This window comes from Triticum aestivum, chromosome 4D, assembly GCF_018294505.1.
Source record: "Triticum aestivum cultivar Chinese Spring chromosome 4D, IWGSC CS RefSeq v2.1, whole genome shotgun sequence".
Classification (NCBI taxonomy): domain Eukaryota; kingdom Viridiplantae; phylum Streptophyta; class Magnoliopsida; order Poales; family Poaceae; genus Triticum; species Triticum aestivum.
Window position 1 is genome coordinate 218,096,628 of NC_057805.1, and position 22,465 is coordinate 218,119,092.

Genomic DNA, 22,465 nt, shown 5'->3' on the forward strand with positions numbered 1-22,465 from the left:
ACATGCATACGTATGCATGGAGTGACATGGAATTTTAATTCAAAAATAGAAAAATGATCAGAAACACATGAAACCTTGGTTGATGTAATGTCATGCCACCAAGATGACGTGGTAAAGAAATTGACATGTTTGACGAACGTTTGGACACACACCCCTCACAAACCGGAGCAACTCACTAGAAGGCTCGTGGTTCCGAGTGGGAACAATGTATGTTTGATGACGAACGGGAGACAGCTTCCTCTTACGGCCTTCATATTTTTTTCTACGTCTAACGTGCACTACTACAACTGTCATGTGAAATTTTTGAAAATTCTAGGGGTCATTTGACCTTTTAAAGACATTTAAGTGATTTTCTAGCCATTTAATGACCGTAATTCAAATTTGAACTACATCTACATGCAACGCGTAACTGAAACGGTTTGAAAAATCATATTTGTGTACTTGTGTGCGAGTTAATTCCATGTGCAGTAAACTAGAAGGAATTTTCAAACATATTTGTATCACGACATGGACACATATGCATGAATACGTATGCATGGACTCGCATGGCATTTTAATTCCAAAAAAATCAGAAACACATGAAACCTTGGTTGATGTAATGTCATGCCACCAAGTTAATGTTGTAAAGATATTGGCATGTTTGATGAAAGTTTGGACACACACCCCTCACAAACCGGAGCAACTCGCTAGAAGGTTCGTGGTTCCGAGAGGGAACAATGCATGTTTGATGACGAAAGGGAGATAGCTTCCTCTTACGGCCTTCAAATTTTTCTACGTCTAACGTGCACTACTACAAAAGTAATGTGAAATTTTGGAAAATTCTAGGCGTCATTTGACCATTTAAAGACATTTAAGTGATTTCCTAACCATCTAATGACCGTAATTCAAATTTGAATTACATCTACATGCAACGCGTAACCAAAACGGTTTGAAAAATCATATCTGTGTACTTGTGTGCGAGTTAATTCCATGTGCAGTAAATTAGAAGGAATTTTCAAACATATTGGGCTCATGACATGGACACATGCATACGTATGCATGGAGTGACATGGCATTTTAATTCAAAAAATAGAAAAATGATCAGAAACACATGAAACCTTGGTTGATGTAATGTCATGCCACCAAGATGATCTAGAAATTGGCATGTTTGACAAACGTTTGGACACACACCCCTCACAAACCGGAGCAACTCCCTAGAAGGTTCGTGGTTCCGAGAGGGAACAATGCATGTTTGATGACGAACGGGAGATAGCTTCCTCTTACGGCCTTCAAATTTTTTCCTAAGTTTAACGTGCACTAATACAACTGTCATGTCAAAATTTGGTAAATTTCAGGGGTCATTTGACCTTTTAAAGACATTTGAGTGATTTTCTAACCATTTAATGACCGTAATTCAAATTTGAACTACATCTACATGCAACGCCTAACCATAAATATTTGAAAAATAATATTTTCGTGGACTTGTTTGCGAGTTAATTCCATGTGCAGTAAATTAGAAGGAATTTTCAAACATATTGGTGTCAAGCCATGGGCACATGCATGGAGTGCATGCCATGGCATTTTAATTCCAAAAAATTAAAAAACGATCAGAAAACATGAAACCTTCCTTGATTTAAAGTCATGCCACCAAGATGATGTGGTAAACAAATTGGCATGTTTGACGAAAGTTTGGACACACACCCCCCACAAACCGGAGCAACTCGCTAGAAGGTTCATGGTTTCGAGAGGGAACAATGCATGTTTGATGACGAACGGGAGATAGCTTCCTCTTACGGCCTTCAAATTTTTTCTACGTCTAACGTGCACTACTACAACTGTAATGTGAAATTTTGGAAAATTCTAGGGGCCATTTGACCTTTCAAAGACAATTAAGTGATTTTCTAGCCATTTAATGACCGTAATTCAAATTTGAACTACATCTACTTGCAACGCGTAACTGAAACGGTTTGAAAAATCATATTTGTGTACTTGTGTGCGAGTTAATTCCATGTGCAGTAAACTAGATGGAATTTTCAAACATATTTGTATCACGACATGGACACATATGCATGAATACGTATGCATGGAGTGGCATGGCATTTTAATTCCAAAAAAATCAGAAACACATGAAACCTTGGTTGATGTAATGTCATGCCACCAAGATGATGTTGTATAGAAATTGGCATGTTTGATGAAAGTTTGGACACACACCCCTCACAAACCGGAGCAACTCGCTAGAAGGTTCATGGTTCCGAGAGGGAACAATGCATGTTTGATGACGAACGGGAGATAGCTTCCTCTTACGGCCTTCAAATTTTTCTACGTCTAACGTGCACTACTACAACAGTAATGTGAAATTTTGGAAAATTCTAGGGGTCATTTGACCATTTAAAGACATTTAAGTGATTTCCTAACCATCTAATGACCGTAATTCAAATTTGAACTACATCTACATGCAACGCGTAACCAGAACGGTTTCAAAAATCATATCTGTGTACTTGTGTGCGAGTTAATTCCATGTGCAGTAAATTAGAAGGAATTTTCAAACATATTGGTCTCATGACATGGACACATGCATACGTATGCATGGAGTGACATGGCATTTTAATTCAAAAAATAGAAAAATGATCAGAAACACATGAAACCTTGGTTGATGTAATGTCATGCCACCAAGATGGTGTGGTAAAGAAACTGCCATGTTTGACAAACGTTTGGAAACACACCCCTCACAAACCGGAGCAACTCCCTAGAAGGTTCGTGGTTCCGAGAGGGAACAATGCATGTTTGATGACGAACGGGAGATAGCTTCCTCTTACGGCCTTCAAATTTTTTCCTACTTTTAACGTGCACTAATACAACTGTCATGTCAAAATTTGGTAAATTTCAGGGGCCATTTGACATTTTAAAGACATTTGAGTGATTTTCTATCCATTTAATGACCGTAATTCAAATTTGAACTACATCTACATGCAACGCCTAACCATAAATGTTTGAAAAATAATATTTTCGTGTACTTGTTTGCGAGTTAATTCCATGTGCAGTAAATTAGAAGGAATTTTAAAACATATTGGTGTCAAGGCATGGGCACATGCATGGAGTGCATGCCATGGCATTTTAATTCTAAAAAATTAAAAAACGATCAAAAAACTTGAAACCTTCCTTGACTTAAAGTCATGCCACCAAGATGATGTGGTAAAGAAATTGGCATGTTTGACGAAAGTTTGGACACACACCCCTCGAAACCGGAGCAACTCGCTAGAAGGTTCGTGGTTTCGAGAGGGAACAATGCATGTTTGATGACGAACGGGAGATAGCTTCCTCTTACGGCCTTCAAATTTTTTCTACGTCTAACGTGCACTACTACAACTGTAATGTGAAATTTTGGAAAATTCTAGGGGCCATTTGACCTTTCAAAGACAATTAAGTGATTTTCTAGCCATTTAATGACCGTAATTCAAATTTGAACTACATCTACTTGCGACGCGTAACTGAAACGGTTTGAAAAATCATATTTGTGTACTTGTGTGCGAGTTAATTCCATGTGCAGTAACCTAGATGGAATTTTCAAACATATTTGTATCACGACATGGACACATATGCATGAATACGTATGCATGGATTGGCATGGCATTTTAATTCCAAAAAAATCAGAAACACATGAAACCTTGGTTGATGTAATGTCATGCCACCAAGATGATGTTGTAAAGAAATTGGCATGTTTGATGAAAGTTTGGACACACACCCCTCACAAACCGGAGCAACTTGCTAGAAGGTTCATGGTTCCGAGAGGAAACAATGCATGTTTGATGACGAACGGGAGATAGCTTCCTCTTACGGCCTTCAAATTTTTCTACGTCTAACGTGCACTACTACAACAGTAATGTGAAATTTTGGAAAATTCTAGGGGTCATTTGACCATTTAAAGACATTTAAGTGATTTCCTAACCATCTAATGACCGTAATTCAAATTTGAACTACATCTACATGCAACGCGTAACCAGAACGGTTTGAAAAATCATATCTGTGTACTTGTGTGCGAGTTAATTCCATGTGCAGAAGGAATTTTCAAACATATTGGTCTCATGACATGGACACATGCATACGTATGCATGGAGTGACATGGCATTTTAATTCAAAAAATAGAAAAATGATCAGAAACACATGAAACCTTGGTTGATGTAATGTCATGCCACCAAGATGGTGTGGTAAAGAAATTGGCATGTTTGACAAACGTTTGGACACACACCCCTCACAAACCGGAGCAACTCCCTAGAAGGTTCGTGGTTCCGAGAGGGAACAATGCATGTTTGATGACGAACGGGAGATAGCTTCCTCTTACGGCCTTCAAATTTTTTCCTACTTTTAACGTGCACTAATACAACTGTCATGTCAAAATTTGGTAAATTTCAGGGGTCATTTGACCTTTTAAAGGCATTTGAGTGATTTTCTATCCATTTAATGACCGTAATTCAAATTTGAACTACATCTACATGCAACGCCTAACCATAAATGTTTGAAAAATAATATTTTCGTGTACTTGTTTGCGAGTTAATTCCATGTCCAGTAAATTAGAAGGAATTTTAAAACATATTGGTGTCAAGGCATGGGCACATGCATGGAGTGCATGCCATGGCATTTTAATTCCAAAAAATTAAAAAACAATCAAAAAACTTGAAACCTTCCTTGATTTAAAGTCATGCCACCAAGATGATGTGGTAAAGAAATTGGCATGTTTGACGAAAGTTTGGACACACACCCCTCGAAACCGGAGCAACTCGCTTGAAGGTTCGTGGTTTCGAGAGGGAACAATGCATGTTTGATGACGAACGGGAGATAGCTTCCTCTTACGGCCTTCAAATTTTTTCTACGTCTAACGTGCACTACTACAACTGTAATGTGAAATTTTGGAAAATTCTAGGGGCCATTTGACCTTTCAAAGACAATTAAGTGATTTTCTAGCCATTTAATGACCGTAATTCAAATTTGAACTACATCTACTTGCAACGCGTAACTGAAACGGTTTGAAAAATCATATTTGTGTACCTGTGTGCGAGTTAATTCCATGTGCAGTAAACTAGATGGAATTTTCAAACATATTTGTATCACGACATGGACACATATGCATGAATACGTATGCATGGAGTGGCACGGCATTTTAATTCCAAAAAAATCAGAAACACATGAAACCTTGGTTGATGTAATGTCATGCCACCAAGATGATGTTGTAAAGAAATTGGCATGTTTGATGAAAGTTTGGACACACACCCCTCACAAACCGGAGCAACTCGCTAGAAGGTTCATGGTTCCGAGAGGGAACAATGCATGTTTGATGACGAACGGGAGATAGCTTCCTCTTACGGCCTTCAAATTTTTCTACGTCTAACGTGCACTACTACAACAGTAATGTGATATTTTGGAAAATTCTAGGGGTCATTTGACCATTTAAAGACATTTAAGTGATTTCCTAACCATCTAATGACCGTAATTCAAATTTGAACTACATCTACATGCAACGCGTAACCAGAACGGTTTGAAAAATCATATCTGTGTACTTGTGTGCGAGTTAATTCCATGTGCAGTAAATTAGAAGGAATTTTCAAACATATTGGTCTCATGACATGGACACATGCATACGTATGCATGGAGTGACATGGCATTTTAATTCAAAAAATAGAAAAATGATCAGAAACACATGAAACCTTGGTTGATGTAATGTCATGCCACCAAGATGATGTGGTAAAGAAATTGGCATGTTTGACAAACGTTTGGACACACACCCCTCACAAACCAGAGCAACTCCCTAGATGGTTCGTGGTTCCGAGAGGGAACAATGCATGTTTGATGACGAACGGGAGATAGCTTCCTCTTACGGCCTTCAAATTTTTTCTACGTCTAACGTGCACTACTACAACTGTAATGTGAAATTTTGGAAAATTCTAGGGGCCATTTGACCTTTCAAAGACTATTAAGTGATTTTCTAGCCATTTAATGACCGTAATTCAAATTTGAACTACATCTACATGCAACGCCTAACCATAAATGTTTGAAAAATAATATTTTCGTGTACTTGTGTGCGAGTTAATTCCATGTGCAGTAAATTAGAAGGAATTTTCAAACATATTGGTGTCAAGGCATGGGCACATGCAAGGAGTGCATGCCATGGCATTTTAATTCCAAAAAGTTTAAAAATGATCAAAAAACATGAAACCTTGCTTGATTTAAAGTCATGCCACCAAGATGATGTGGTAAAGAAATTGGCATGTTTGACGAAAGTTTGGACATACACCCCTCGCAAACCGGAGCAACTCTCTAGAAGGTTCGTGGTTTCGAGAGGGAACAATCCATGTTTGATGACGAACGGGAGATAGCTTCCTCTTATGGCCTTCAAATTTTTTCTACGTCTAACGTGCACTACTACAACTGTAATGTGAAATTTTGGAAAATTCTATGGGCCATTTGACCTTTCAAAGACAATTAAGTGATTTTCTAACCATTTATCTCGATACCTAGTTCAATCTCATTACCGGCAAGTCTCTTTACTCGTTCCGTAATACATCATCCCGCAACTAACTCATTAGTCACAATGCTTGCAAGGCTTATAGTGATGTGCATTACCGAGTGGGCCCAGAGATACCTCTCCGATAATCGGAGTGACAAATCCTAATATCAAAATACGCCAACCCAACAAGTACCTTTGGAGACACCTGTAGAGCACCTTTATAATCACCCATTTACGTTGTGACGTTTGGTAGCACACAAAGTGTTCCTCCGGTAAACGGGAGTTTCATAATCTCATAGTCATAGGAACATGTATAAGTCATGAAGAAAGCAATAGCAACATACTAAACGATCGAGTGCTAAGCTAACGAAATGGGTCAAGTCAATCACGTCATTCTCCTAATGAGGTGATCCCGTTAATCAAATGACAACTCATGTCTATGGCTAGGAAACATAACCATCTTTGATTAACGAGCTAGTCAAGTAGAGGCATACTAGTGACACTCTGTTTGTCTATGTATTCACACATGTATTATGTTTCCGGTTAATACAATTCTAGCATGAATAATAAACACTTATCATGATATAAGGAAATATATAATACTTTATTATTGCCTCTAGGGCATATTTTCTTAAGTCTCGCACTTGCACTAGAGTCAATAATCTAGTTCACATCGCCATGTGATTTAACATCAATAATTCACATCACCATGTGATTAACACCCATATTTCACATCTCTATGTGACCAACACTCAAAAGGTTTACTAGAGTCAATAATCTAGTTCACATCGCTATGTGATTAACACCCAAAGAGTACTAAGGTGTGATCATGTTTTGATTGTGAGATAATTTTAGTCAACGGATCTGTCACATTCAGATCCGTAAGTATTTTGCAAATTTCTATGTCTACAATGCTCTGCTCGGAGCTACTCTAGCTAATTGCTCCCACTTTCAATATGTATCTAGACCGAGACTTAGAGTCATCTAGATTTAGTGCCAAAACTTGCATCGACGTAACCCTTTACGACAAACCTTTTGTCACTTCCATAATCGAGAAACATATCCTTATTCCACTAAGGATAATTTTGACCGCTGTCCAGTGATCTACTCCTAGATCACTATTGCACTCCCTTGCCAAAATCGGTGTAGGGTATACAATAGATCTGGTACACAGCATGGCATACTTTATAGAACCTATGGCCAAGGCATAGGGAATGACTTTCATTTTCTTTCTATCTTCTGCCGTGGTCGGGCTTTGAGTCTTACTCAATTTCACACCTTGTAACACAGGCAAGAACTCTTTCTTTGACTGTTCTATTTTGAACTACTTCAAAATCTTGTTAAGGTATGTACTCATTGAAAAAACTTATCAAGCGTCTTGATCTATCTCTATAGATCTTGATGCTCAATATGTAAGCAGCTTCACCGAGGTCTTTCTTTGAAAAACTCCTTTCAAACACTCTTTTATGCTTTGCAGAATAATTCTACATTATTTCCGATCAACAATATGTCATTCACATATACTTATCAAAAATGCTGTAGTGCTCCCACTCACTTTCTTGTAAATACATGCTTCAACGCAAGTCTGTATAACACTATATCCTTTGATCAACTTATCAAAGTGTATATTCCAACTCCGAGATGCTTGCACCAGTCCATAGATGGATCTCTGGAGCTTGCATATTTTGTTAGCACCTTTAGGATTGACAAAACCTTCTGGTTGCATCATATACAACTCTTCTTTAATAAATCCATTAAGGAATGCAGTTTTGTTTATCCATTTGCCAGATTTCATAAAATGCGGCAATTGCTAACATGATTCGGATAGATTTAAGCATAGATACGAGTGAGAAACTCTCATCGTAGTCAACATCTTGAACTTGTCGAAAACCTTTTTGCGACAATTCTAGCTTTGTAGATAGTGACACTACTATCAGCGTCCGTCTTCCTCTTGAAGATCCATTTAATCAATGGCTTGCCGACCATCGGGCAAGTCAACCAAAGTCCATACTTTGTTCTCATACATGGATCCCATCTCGGATTTCATGGCCTCAAGCCATTTCGCGGAATCTGGGCTCACCATCGCTTCTTCATAGTTCGTAGGTTCGTCATGGTCTAGTAACATAACCTCCAGAACAGGATTACCATACCACTCTGGTGCGGATCTTACTCTGGCTGACCTACGAGGTCCAGTAATAACTTGATCTGAAGTTCCATGATCATCATCATTAACTTCCTCACTAATTGGTGTAGGAGTCACAGGAACAAATTTCTGTGATGAACTACTTTCCAATAAGGGAGCAGGTACAGTTACCTCATCAAGTTCTACTTTCCTCCCACTCACTTCTTTCGAGAGAAACTCCTTCTCTAGAAAGGATCCATACTAAGCAACGAATGTCTTGCCTTCGGATCTGTGATAGAAGGTGTACCCAACTGTCTCCTTTGGGTATCCTATGAAGACACATTTCTCTGATTTGGGTTTGAGCTTATCAGGATGAAACTTTTTCACATAAGCATCACAACCCCAAACTTTGAGAAACGACAACTTTGGTTTCTTGCCAAACCACAGTTCATAAGGCGTCGTCTCAACGGATTTTGATGGTGCCCTATTTAACGTGAATGTAGCTGTCTCTAATGCATAACCCCAAAACGATAGTGGTAAATTGGTAAGACACATCATAGATTGCACTATATCCAATAAAGTACGGTTATGACGTTCGGACACACCATTATGCTGTGGTGTTCCAGGTGGCATGAATTTGTGAAACTATTCCACATTGTTTTAATTGAAGACCAAACTCGTAACTCAAATATTTTTCTCCGCGATCAGATCGTAGAAACTTTATTTTCTCGTTACGATGATTTTCTACTTCACTCTGAAATTATATGAACTTTTCAAATGTTTCAGACTTCTGTTTCATTAAGTAGATATACCCATATCTGCTCAAATCATCTGTGAAGGTCAGAAAATAATGATACCTGCTACGTGCCTCAATATTCATCGGGCCACATACATTTGTATGTATGATTTCCAACAAATCTGTTGCTCTCTCCATAGTTCCGGAGAACGGCGTTTTAGTCATCTTGCCCATGAGGCACGGATCGCAAGCATCAAGTGATTCATAAGCAAGTGATTCCAAAATCCCATCAGTATGGAGTTTCTTCATGCGCTTTACACCAATATGACCTAAACGGCAGTGCCACAAATAAGTTGCACTATCATTATTAACTTTGTATCTTTTGGCTTCAATATTATGATTATGTGTATCACTACGATCGAGATCCAACAAACCATTTTCATTGGTGTGTATGACCATAGAAGGTTTTTATTCATGTAAACAGAACAACAATTGTTCTCTAACTTAAATGAATAACCATTTTGCAATAAACATGATCAAATCATATTCATGCTCAACGCAAACACCAAATAACACTTATTTAGTATCAACACTAATCCCGAAAGTACAGGAAGTGTGCGATGATGATCATATCAATCTTGGAACTACTTCCAACACACATCGTCACCTCGCCTTTTACTAGTCTCTATTTATTCTGCAACTCCCGTTTCGAGTTACTATTCTTAGCAACTGAACCAGTATCAAATACCGAGGGGTTGCTATAAACACTAGTAAAGTACTCATCAATAACATGTATATCCAATATACCTTTGTTCACTTTGCCATCCTTCTTATGCACCAAATAGTTGGGGTAGTTCCGCTTCCAGTGACCAGTCCCTTTGTAGTAGAAGCACTTAGTCTCAGGCTTAGGACCAGACTTAGGCTTCTTCACTTGAGCAGCCACTTGCTTGCCGTTCTTCTTGAAGTTCCCCTTCTTCCCTTTGCCCTTTTCTTGAAACTAGTGGTCTCGTCAACCATCAACACTTGATGTTTTACTTGCTTTCTACCTTCGTCGATTTCAGCATCACGAAGAGCTCGGGAATTACTTTCGCCATCCCTTGCATACTATAGTTCATCACGAAGTTCTACTAACTTGGTGATGGTGACTAGAGAATTCTATCAATCACTATTTTATCTGGAAGATTAGCTCCCACTTGATTCAAGCGATTGTAGTACCCAGACAATCTGAGCACATGCTCACTAGTTGAGCGATTCTCCTCCATCTTTTAGCTATAGAACTTGTTGGAGACTTCATATCTCTCAACTCGGGTATTTGCTTGAAATATTAACTTCAACTCCTGGAACATCTCATATGGTCCATGACGTTCAAAACATCATTGAAGTCCCGATTCTAAGCCGTTAAGCATGGTGCACTAAACTATCAAGTAGTCATCATATTGAGCTAGCCAAACGTTCATAACGTCTGCATCTGCTCCTGCAACAGGTCTGTCACCTAGCGGTGCATCAAGGACATAATTTTTCTGTGCAGCAATGAGGATAATCCTCAGATCACAGATCCAATCCGCATCTTTGCTACTAACATCTTTCAACATAATTTTTCTCTAGGAACATATCAAAAATAAACACAAGGAAGCAACAACGCGAGCTATTGATCTACAACATAATTTGCAAAATACTATCAGGACTAAGTTCATGATAAATTTAAGTTCAATTAATCATATTACTTAAGAACTCCCACTTAGATAGACATCCCTCTAATCATCTAAGTGATTACGTGATCCAAATCAACTAAACCATGTCCGATCATCACGTGAGATGGAGTAGTTTCAATGGTGAACATCACTATGTTGATCATATCTACTATATGATTCACGCTTGACCTTTCGGTCTCTGTGTTCCGAGGCCATATCTGCATATGCTAGGCTCGTCAAGTTTAACCTGAGTATTCCGCGTGTGCAACTGTTTTGCACCCGTTGTATTTGAACGTAGAGCCTATCACACCCGATCATCACGTGGTGTCTCAGCACGAAGAACTTTCGCAACGGTGCATACCCAGGGAGAACACTTTTATCTTGAAATTTTAGTGAGAGATCATCTTATAATGCTACCATCAATCAAAGCAAGATAAGATGCATAAAGGATTAACATCACATGCAATCAATATAAGTGATATGATATGGCCATCATCATCTTGTGCTTGTGATCTCCATCTTCGAAGCACCGTGCTCGTGATCTCCATCTCCGAAGCACCGTCATGATCACCATCGTCACCGGCGCGACACCTTGATCTCCATCATAGTATTGCTGTCGTCTCACCAACTTATTGCTTTTACGATTATCGCTACCGCTTAGTGATAAAGTAAAACTATTACATGGCGATTGCAGTTCATACAATAAAGCGACAACCATATGGCTCCTGCCAGTTGCCGATAACTCAGTTACAAAACATGATCATCTCATACAACAAATTATATCACATCATGTCTTGACCATATCACATCACAACATGCCCTGCAAAAACAAGTTAGACGTCCTCTACTTTGTTGTTGCAAGTTTTACGTGGCTGCTACGGGCTTAGCAAGAACCGTTCTTACCTACGCATCAAAACCACAACGATAGTTTGTCAAGTTGGTGTTGTTTTAACCTTCGCAAGGACCGGGCGTAGCCACACTCGGTTCAACTAAAGTGAGAGAGACAGACACCCGCCAGTCACCTTTAAGCAACGAGTGCTCGCAATGGTGAAACCAGTCTCGCGTAAGCGTACGCGTATGTCGGTCCGGGCCGCTTCATCTCACAATACCGCTGAACCAAAGTATGACATGCTGGTAAGCAGTATGACTTATATCGCCCACAACTCACTTGTGTTCTACTCATGCATAGCATCAATGCATAAAACCAGGCTCGGATGCCACTGTTGGGGAACGTAGTAATTTCAAAAAAATTCCTACGCACACGCAAGATCATGGTGATGCATAGCAACGAGAGGGGAGAGTGTTGTCCACGTACCCTCGTAGACCGAAAGCGGAAGCGTTATCACAACGCGGTTGATGTAGTCGTACGTCTTCACGATCCGACCGATCAAGTACCGAACGCACGGCACCTCTGAGTTCAGCACACGTTCAGCTCGATGACGTCCCACGAACTCCGATCCAGCCGAGTGTTGAGGGAGAGTTTCGTCAGCACGACGGCGTGGTGACGATGATGATGTTCTACCGACGCAGGGCTTCGCCTAAGCTACGCAACGATATTATCGAGGTGTAATATGGTGGAGGGGGGCACCGCACACGGCTAAAATATCGTATATCAATTGTCGTGTTTAGAGGTGCCCCCTGCCCCCGTATATAAAGGAGCAAGGAGGAGAGGGCCGGCCAAGGGGAGGTGGCACGCCCAAGGGGGGAGTCCTACTCCCACCGGGAGTAGGACTCCTCCTTTCCTTGTGGGAGTAGGAGAAGGGAAGGGGGAAGGAGAAAGAAGGAAGGGGGCGCCCCCCTCCCTAGTCCAATTCGGACTAGCCCATGGGGAGGGGTGCGGCCACCCTTTGGGGCCTTTTTCTCCTTTCCCGTATGGCCCATTAAGGCCCAATACGAATTCCCGTAACTCTCCGGTACTCCGAAAAATACCCGAATCACTCGGAACCTTTCCGAAGTCCGAATATAGTCGTCCAATATATCGATCTTTACATCTCGGCCATTTTGAGACTCCCCGTCATGTCCCCGATCTCATCCGGGACTCCGAACTCCTTCGGTACATAAACTCATAATAAAACTGTCATCGTAATGTTAAGCGTGCGGACCCTACGGGTTCGAGAACTATGTAGACATGACCGAGACACCTCTCCGGTCAATAACCAATAGCGGAACCTGGATGCTCATATTGGCTCCCACATATTCTACGAAGAACTTTATCGGTCAAACCGCATAACAACATACGTTGTTCCCTTTGTCATCGGTATGCCCGAGATTCAATCGTCGGTATCTCGATACCTAGTTCAATCTCGTTACCGGCAAGTCTATTTACTCGTTCCGTAATACATCATCCCGCAACTAACTCATTAGTCACAATGCTTGCAAGGCTTATAGTGATGTGCATTACCGAGTGGGCCCAGAGATACCTCTCCGATAATTAGAGTGACAAATCCTAATATCGAAATACGCCAACCCAACAAGTACCTTTGGAGACACCTGTAGAGCACCTTTATAATCACCCATTTACGTTGTGACGTTTGGTAGCACACAAAGTGTTCCTCCGGTAAACGGGAGTTGCATAATCTCATAGTGAGAGATCATCTTATAATGCTACCATCAATTCAGCACGTTGCCTCTTCCATCTTCGGACCCCTCATGAACATTAGAATCATTACCAAGAAACGAAAGTACCTGGTAATTTAATTGGCGTGCGCGAGCTCTAGTAATCGGTCCAGTATGTATATTAGCAGGGGTTGTGGGGTGTAACAATGGTATTGATGTCCTCATCATCCTCCCCTTCTTGGAATGAAGTCGTCCTCGACGGAAGCTCATCTTCCTCACCCAAATAAGGCTTCAAATCTGCAATGTTAAAAGTGGGACTAACCCCAAAATCTGCAGGCAGCTCAAGTTTATATGGATTATCATTTATTTTCTCTAACACCTTAAAAGGACCATCAGCACGTGGCATTAGCTTTGATTTGCGCAAATTAGCAAACCTATCCTTACGCAAATGTAACCAAACAAGATCTCCAGGTGCAAAGACAACATGTTTTCTACCCTTATCTCCAGCAAGTTTATATTTAGCATTCATACGCTCAATGTTTTCCTTAGTTAACTCATGCATTTTTAAGATCAATTCAGCACGTTGTTTAGCATCAAAATTAACCTTCTCCGAAGATGGAAGAGGCAACAAATCAATGGGTGCACGAGGTAGGAAACCATACACAATTTCAAAAGGGCACATATTAGTAGTAGAATACAACGAACGATTATAAGCAAATTCAATATGAGGCAAGCATTCTTCCCACATTTTCTTATTAATCTTCAAAACAGCCCTAAGCATAGTAGACAATCTTCTATTGACTACTTCAGTTTGACCATCAGTTTGGGGGTGACAAGTAGTACTAAAAAGCAGTTTAGTCCCCAACTTAGCCCATAAACATCTCCCAGGCCTAGCCCAAAATAAGGTGACGCGGCACCTAGAATAGCCTCTGGACGAAAATTATGAAGTGGCATCTTGTATATTTCGTCCAAGGCTTCATGCACTCATTATGGTGGCTTCAAAGTCCTGAAATCATCACTTGAAACTCTGTTCTTGTCTCCCTTGCGCATGCCATCAACTCCATGCTTGTTCTCGCTCCAATGTTCATCCTTCTCCAAGCTAGGCCCTTCATTTGTAAGCAAAACAAATGTATCCAATTTAGGCAGCATCATATTCTCATGAACATTAGAATCATTACCAAGAAACGAAAGTACCTGGTAATTTAATTGGCGTGCGCGAGCTCTAGTAATCGGTCCAGTATGTATATTAGCAGGGGTTGTGGGGTGTAACAATGGTATTGATGTCCTCATCATCCTCCCCTTCTTGGAATGAAGTCGTCCTCGACGGAAGCTCATCTTCCTCACCCAAACAAGGCTTCAAATCTGCAATGTTAAAAGTCGGACTAACCCCAAAATCTGCAGGCAGCTCAAGTTTACATGGATTATCATTTATTTTCTCTAACACCTTAAAAGGACCATCAGCACGTGGCATTAGCTTTGATTTGCGCAAATTAGCAAACCTATCCTTACGCAAATGTAACCAAACAAGATCTCCAGGTGCAAAGACAACATGTTTTCTACCCTTATCTCCAGCAAGTTTATATTTAGCATTCATACGCTCAATGTTTTCCTTAGTTAACTCATGCATTTTTAAGATCAATTCAGCACGTTGTTTAGCATCAAAATTAACCTTCCCCGAAGATGGAAGAGGCAACAAATCAATGGGTGCACGAGGTAGGAAACCATACACAATTTCAAAAGGGCACATATTAGTAGTAGAATACAACGAACGATTATAAGCAAATTCAATATGAGGCAAGCATTCTTCCCACATTTTCTTATTATTCTTCAAAACAGCCCTAAGCATAGTAGACAATCTTCTATTGACTACTTCAGTTTGACCATCAGTTTGGGGGTGACAAGTAGTACTAAAAAGCAGTTTAGTCCCCAACTTAGCCCATAAACATCTCCCAGGCCTAGCCCAAAATAAGGTGACGCGGCACCTAGAATAGCCTCTGGACGAAAATTATGAAGTGGCATCTTGTATATTTCGTCCAAGGCTTCATGCACTCATTATGGTGGCTTCAAAGTCCTGAAATCATCACTTGAAACTCTGTTCTTGTCTCCCTTGCGCATGCCATCAACTCCATGCTTGTTCTCGCTCCAATGTTCATCCTTCTCCAAGCTAGGCCCTTCATTTGTAAGCAAAACAAATGTATCCAATTTAGGCAGCATCATATTCTCATGAACATTAGAATCATTACCAAGAAACGAAAGTACCTGGTAATTTAATTGGCGTGCGCGAGCTCTAGTAATCGGTCCAGTATGTATATTAGCAGGGGTTGTGGGGTGTAACAATGGTATTGATGTCCTCATCATCCTCCCCTTCTTGGAATGAAGTCGTCCTCGACGGAAGCTCATCTTCCTCACCCAAACAAGGCTTCAAATCTGCAATGTTAAAAGTCGGACTAACCCCAAAATCTGCAGGCAGCTCAAGTTTACATGGATTATCATTTATTTTCTCTAACACCTTAAAAGGACCATCAGCACGTGGCATTAGCTTTGATTTGCGCAAATTAGCAAACCTATCCTTACGCAAATGTAACCAAACAAGATCTCCAGGTGCAAAGACAACATGTTTTCTACCCTTATCTCCAGCAAGTTTATATTTAGCATTCATACGCTCAATGTTTTCCTTAGTTAACTCATGCATTTTTAAGATCAATTCAGCACGTTGTTTAGCATCAAAATTAACCTTCTCCGAAGATGGAAGAGGCAACAAATCAATGGGTGCACGAGGTAGGAAACCATACACAATTTCAAAAGGGCACATATTAGTAGTAGAATACAACGAACGATTATAAGCAAATTCAATATGAGGCAAGCATTCTTCCCACATTTTCTTATTAATCTTCAAAACAGCCCTAAGCATAGTAGACAATCTTCTATTGACTACTTCAGTTTGACCATCAGTTTGGGGGTGACAAGTAGTACTAAAAAGCAGTTTAGTCCCCAACTTAGCCCATAAACATCTCCCAGGCCTAGCCCAAAATAAGGTGACGCGGCACCTAGAATAGCCTCTGGACGAAAATTATGAAGTGGCATCTTGTATATTTCGTCCAAGGCTTCATGCACTCATTATGGTGGCTTCAAAGTCCTGAAATCATCACTTGAAACTCTGTTCTTGTCTCCCTTGCGCATGCCATCAACTCCATGCTTGTTCTCGCTCCAATGTTCATCCTTCTCCAAGCTAGGCCCTTCATTTGTAAGCAAAACAAATGTATCCAATTTAGGCAGCATCATATTCTCATGAACATTAGAATCATTACCAAGAAACGAAAGTACCTGGTAATTTAATTGGCGTGCGCGAGCTCTAGTAATCGGTCCAGTATGTATATTAGCAGGGGTTGTGGGGTGTAACAATGGTATTGATGTCCTCATCATCCTCCCCTTCTTGAAATGAGTCGTCCTAGACGGAAGCTCATCTTCCTCACCCAAACAAGGCTTCAAATCTGCAATGTTAAAAGTGGGACTAACCCCAAAATCTGCAGGCAGCTCAAGTTTACATGGATTATCATTTATTTTCTCTAACACCTTAAAAGGACCATCAGCACGTGGCATTAGCTTTGATTTGCGCAAATTAGCAAACCTATCCTTACGCAAATGTAACCAAACAAGATCTCCAGGTGCAAAGACAACATGTTTTCTACCCTTATCTCCAGCAAGTTTATATTTAGCATTCATACGCTCAATGTTTTCCTTAGTTAACTCATGCATTTTTAAGATCAATTCAGCACGTTGTTTAGCATCAAAATTAACCTTCTCCGAAGATGGAAGAGGCAACAAATCAATGGGTGCACGAGGTAGGAAACCATACACAATTTCAAAAGGGCACATATTAGTAGTAGAATACAACGAACGATTATAAGCAAATTCAATATGAGGCAAGCATTCTTCCCACATTTTCTTATTATTCTTCAAAACAGCCCTAAGCATAGTAGACAATCTTCTATTGACTACTTCAGTTTGACCATCAGTTTGGGGGTGACAAGTAGTACTAAAAAGCAGTTTAGTCCCCAACTTAGCCCATAAACATCTCCCAGGCCTAGCCCAAAATAAGGTGACGCGGCACCTAGAATAGCCTCTGGACGAAAATTATGAAGTGGCATCTTGTATATTTCGTCCAAGGCTTCATGCACTCATTATGGTGGCTTCAAAGTCCTGAAATCATCACTTGAAACTCTGTTCTTGTCTCCCTTGCGCATGCCATCAACTCCATGCTTGTTCTCGCTCCAATGTTCATCCTTCTCCAAGCTAGGCCCTTCATTTGTAAGCAAAACAAATGTATCCAATTTAGGCAGCATCATATTCTCATGAACATTAGAATCATTACCAAGAAACGAAAGTACCTGGTAATTTAATTGGCGTGCGCGAGCTCTAGTAATCGGTCCAGTATGTATATTAGCAGGGGTTGTGGGGTGTAACAATGGTATTGATGTCCTCATCATCCTCCCCTTCTTGGAATGAAGTCGTCCTCGACGGAAGCTCATCTTCCTCACCCAAATAAGGCTTCAAATCTGCAATGTTAAAAGTGGGACTAACCCCAAAATCTGCAGGCAGCTCAAGTTTATATGGATTATCATTTATTTTCTCTAACACCTTAAAAGGACCATCAGCACGTGGCATTAGCTTTGATTTGCGCAAATTAGCAAACCTATCCTTACGCAAATGTAACCAAACAAGATCTCCAGGTGCAAAGACAACATGTTTTCTACCCTTATCTCCAGCAAGTTTATATTTAGCATTCATACGCTCAATGTTTTCCTTAGTTAACTCATGCATTTTTAAGATCAATTCAGCACGTTGTTTAGCATCAAAATTAACCTTCTCCGAAGATGGAAGAGGCAACAAATCAATGGGTGCACGAGGTAGGAAACCATACACAATTTCAAAAGGGCACATATTAGTAGTAGAATACAACGAACGATTATAAGCAAATTCAATATGAGGCAAGCATTCTTCCCACATTTTCTTATTAATCTTCAAAACAGCCCTAAGCATAGTAGACAATCTTCTATTGACTACTTCAGTTTGACCATCAGTTTGGGGGTGACAAGTAGTACTAAAAAGCAGTTTAGTCCCCAACTTAGCCCATAAACATCTCCCAGGCCTAGCCCAAAATAAGGTGACGCGGCACCTAGAATAGCCTCTGGACGAAAATTATGAAGTGGCATCTTGTATATTTCGTCCAAGGCTTCATGCACTCATTATGGTGGCTTCAAAGTCCTGAAATCATCACTTGAAACTCTGTTCTTGTCTCCCTTGCGCATGCCATCAACTCCATGCTTGTTCTCGCTCCAATGTTCATCCTTCTCCAAGCTAGGCCCTTCATTTGTAAGCAAAACAAATGTATCCAATTTAGGCAGCATCATATTCTCATGAACATTAGAATCATTACCAAGAAACGAAAGTACCTGGTAATTTAATTGGCGTGCGCGAGCTCTAGTAATCGGTCCAGTATGTATATTAGCAGGGGTTGTGGGGTGTAACAATGGTATTGATGTCCTCATCATCCTCCCCTTCTTGGAATGAAGTCGTCCTCGACGGAAGCTCATCTTCCTCACCCAAACAAGGCTTCAAATCTGCAATGTTAAAAGTCGGACTAACCCCAAAATCTGCAGGCAGCTCAAGTTTACATGGATTATCATTTATTTTCTCTAACACCTTAAAAGGACCATCAGCACGTGGCATTAGCTTTGATTTGCGCAAATTAGCAAACCTATCCTTACGCAAATGTAACCAAACAAGATCTCCAGGTGCAAAGACAACATGTTTTCTACCCTTATCTCCAGCAAGTTTATATTTAGCATTCATACGCTCAATGTTTTCCTTAGTTAACTCATGCATTTTTAAGATCAATTCAGCACGTTGTTTAGCATCAAAATTAACCTTCTCCGAAGATGGAAGAGGCAACAAATCAATGGGTGCACGAGGTAGGAAACCATACACAATTTCAAAAGGGCACATATTAGTAGTAGAATACAACGAACGATTATAAGCAAATTCAATATGAGGCAAGCATTCTTCCCACATTTTCTTATTATTCTTCAAAACAGCCCTAAGCATAGTAGACAATCTTCTATTGACTACTTCAGTTTGACCATCAGTTTGGGGGTGACAAGTAGTACTAAAAAGCAGTTTAGTCCCCAACTTAGCCCATAAACATCTCCCAGGCCTAGCCCAAAATAAGGTGACGCGGCACCTAGAATAGCCTCTGGACGAAAATTATGAAGTGGCATCTTGTATATTTCGTCCAAGGCTTCATGCACTCATTATGGTGGCTTCAAAGTCCTGAAATCATCACTTGAAACTCTGTTCTTGTCTCCCTTGCGCATGCCATCAACTCCATGCTTGTTCTCGCTCCAATGTTCATCCTTCTCCAAGCTAGGCCCTTCATTTGTAAGCAAAACAAATGTATCCAATTTAGGCAGCATCATATTCTCATGAACATTAGAATCATTACCAAGAAACGAAAGTACCTGGTAATTTAATTGGCGTGCGCGAGCTCTAGTAATCGGTCCAGTATGTATATTAGCAGGGGTTGTGGGGTGTAACAATGGTATTGATGTCCTCATCATCCTCCCCTTCTTGGAATGAAGTCGTCCTCGACGGAAGCTCATCTTCCTCACCCAAATAAGGCTTCAAATCTGCAATGTTAAAAGTGGGACTAACCCCAAAATCTGCAGGCAGCTCAAGTTTACATGGATTATCGTTTATTTTCTCTAACACCTTAAAAGGACCATGAGCACGTGGAATTAGCTTTGATTTGCGCAAATTAGCAAACCTATCCTTACGCAAATGTAACCAAACAAGATCTCCAGGTGCAAAGACAACATGTTTTCTACCCTTATCTCCAGCAAGTTTATATTTAGCATTCATACGCTCAATGTTTTCCTTAGTTAACTCATGCATTTTTAAGATCAATTCAGCACGTTGTTTAGCATCAAAATTAACCTTCTCCGAAGATGGAAGAGGCAACAAATCAATGGGTGCACGAGGTAGGAAACCATACACAATTTGAAAAGGGCACATCTTAGTAGTAGAATACAATGAACGATTATAAGCAAATTCAATATGAGGCAAGCATTCTTCCCATATTTTCTTATTATTTTTCAAAACACCCCTAAGCATAGTAGACAATCTTCTATTGACTACTTCAGTTTGACCATCAGTTTGGGGGTGACAAGTAGTACTAAAAAGCAGTTTAGTCCCCAACTTAGCCCATAAACATCTCCCAGGCCTAGCCCAAAATAAGGTGACGCGGCACCTAGAATAGCCTCTGGACGAAAATTATGAAGTGGCATCTTGTATATTTCGTCCAAGGCTTCATGCACTCATTATGGTGGCTTCAAAGTCCTGAAATCATCACTTGAAACTCTGTTCTTGTCTCCCTTGCGCATGCCATCAACTCCATGCTTGTTCTCGCTCCAATGTTCATCCTTCTCCCAGCTAGGCCCTTCATTTGTAAGCAAAACAAATGTATCCAATTTAGGCAGCATCATATTCTCATGAACATTAGAATCATTACCAAGAAACGAAAGTACCTGGTAATTTAATTGGCGTGCGCGAGCTCTAGTAATCGGTCCAGTATGTCTATTAGCAGGGGTTGTGGGGTGTAACAATGGTATTGATGTCCTCATCATCCTCCCCTTCTTGGAATGAAGTCGTCCTCGACGGAAGCTCATCTTCCTCACCCAAACAAGGCTTCAAATCTGCAATGTTAAAAGTGGGACTAACCCCAAAATCTGCAGGCAGCTCAAGTTTACATGGATTATCATTTATTTTCTCTAACACCTTAAAAGGACCATCAGCACGTGGAATTAGCTTTGATGTGCGCAAATTAGCAAACCTATCCTTACGCAAATGTAACCAAACAAGATCTCCAGGTGCAAAGACAACATGTTTTCTACCCTTATCTCTAGCAAGTTTATATTTAGCATTCATACGCTCAATGTTTTCCTTAGTTAACTCATGCATTTTTAAGATCAATTCAGCACGTTGTTTAGCATCAAAATTAACCTTCTCCGAAGATGGAAGAGGCAACAAATCAATGGGTGCACGAGGTAGGAAACCATACACAATTTCAAAAGGGCACATCTTAGTAGTAGAATACACCGAACGATTATAAGCAAATTCAATATGAGGCAAGCATTCTTCCCACATTTTCTTATTATTCTTCAAAACAGCCCTAAGCATAGTAGACAATCTTCTATTGACTACTTCAGTTTGACCATCAGTTTGGGGGTGACAAGTAGTACTAAAAAGCAGTTTAGTCCCCAACTTAGCCCATAAACATCTCCATGGCCTAGCCCAAAATAAGGTGACGCGGCACCTAGAATAGCCTCTGGACGAAAATTATGAAGTGGCATCCTGTATATTTCGTCCAAGGCTTCATGCACTCATTATGGTGGCTTCAAAGTCCTGAAATCATCAATTGAAACTCTGTTCTTGTCTCCCTTGCGCATGCCATCAACTCCATGCTTGTTCTCGCTCCAATGTTCATCCTTCTCCAAGCTAGGCCCTTCATTTGTAAGCAAAACAAATGTATCCAATTTAGGCAGCATCATATTCTCATGAACATTAGAATCATTACCAAGAAACGAAAGTACCTGGTAATTTAATTGGCGTGCGCGAGCTCTAGTAATCGGTCCAGTATGTATATTAGCAGGGGTTGTGGGGTGTAACAATGGTATTGATGTCCTCATCATCCTCCCCTTCTTGGAATGAAGTCGTCCTCGACGGAAGCTCATCTTCCTCACCCAAATAAGGCTTCAAATCTGCAATGTTAAAAGTGGGACTAACCCCAAAATCTGCAGGCAGCTCAAGTTTATATGGATTATCAT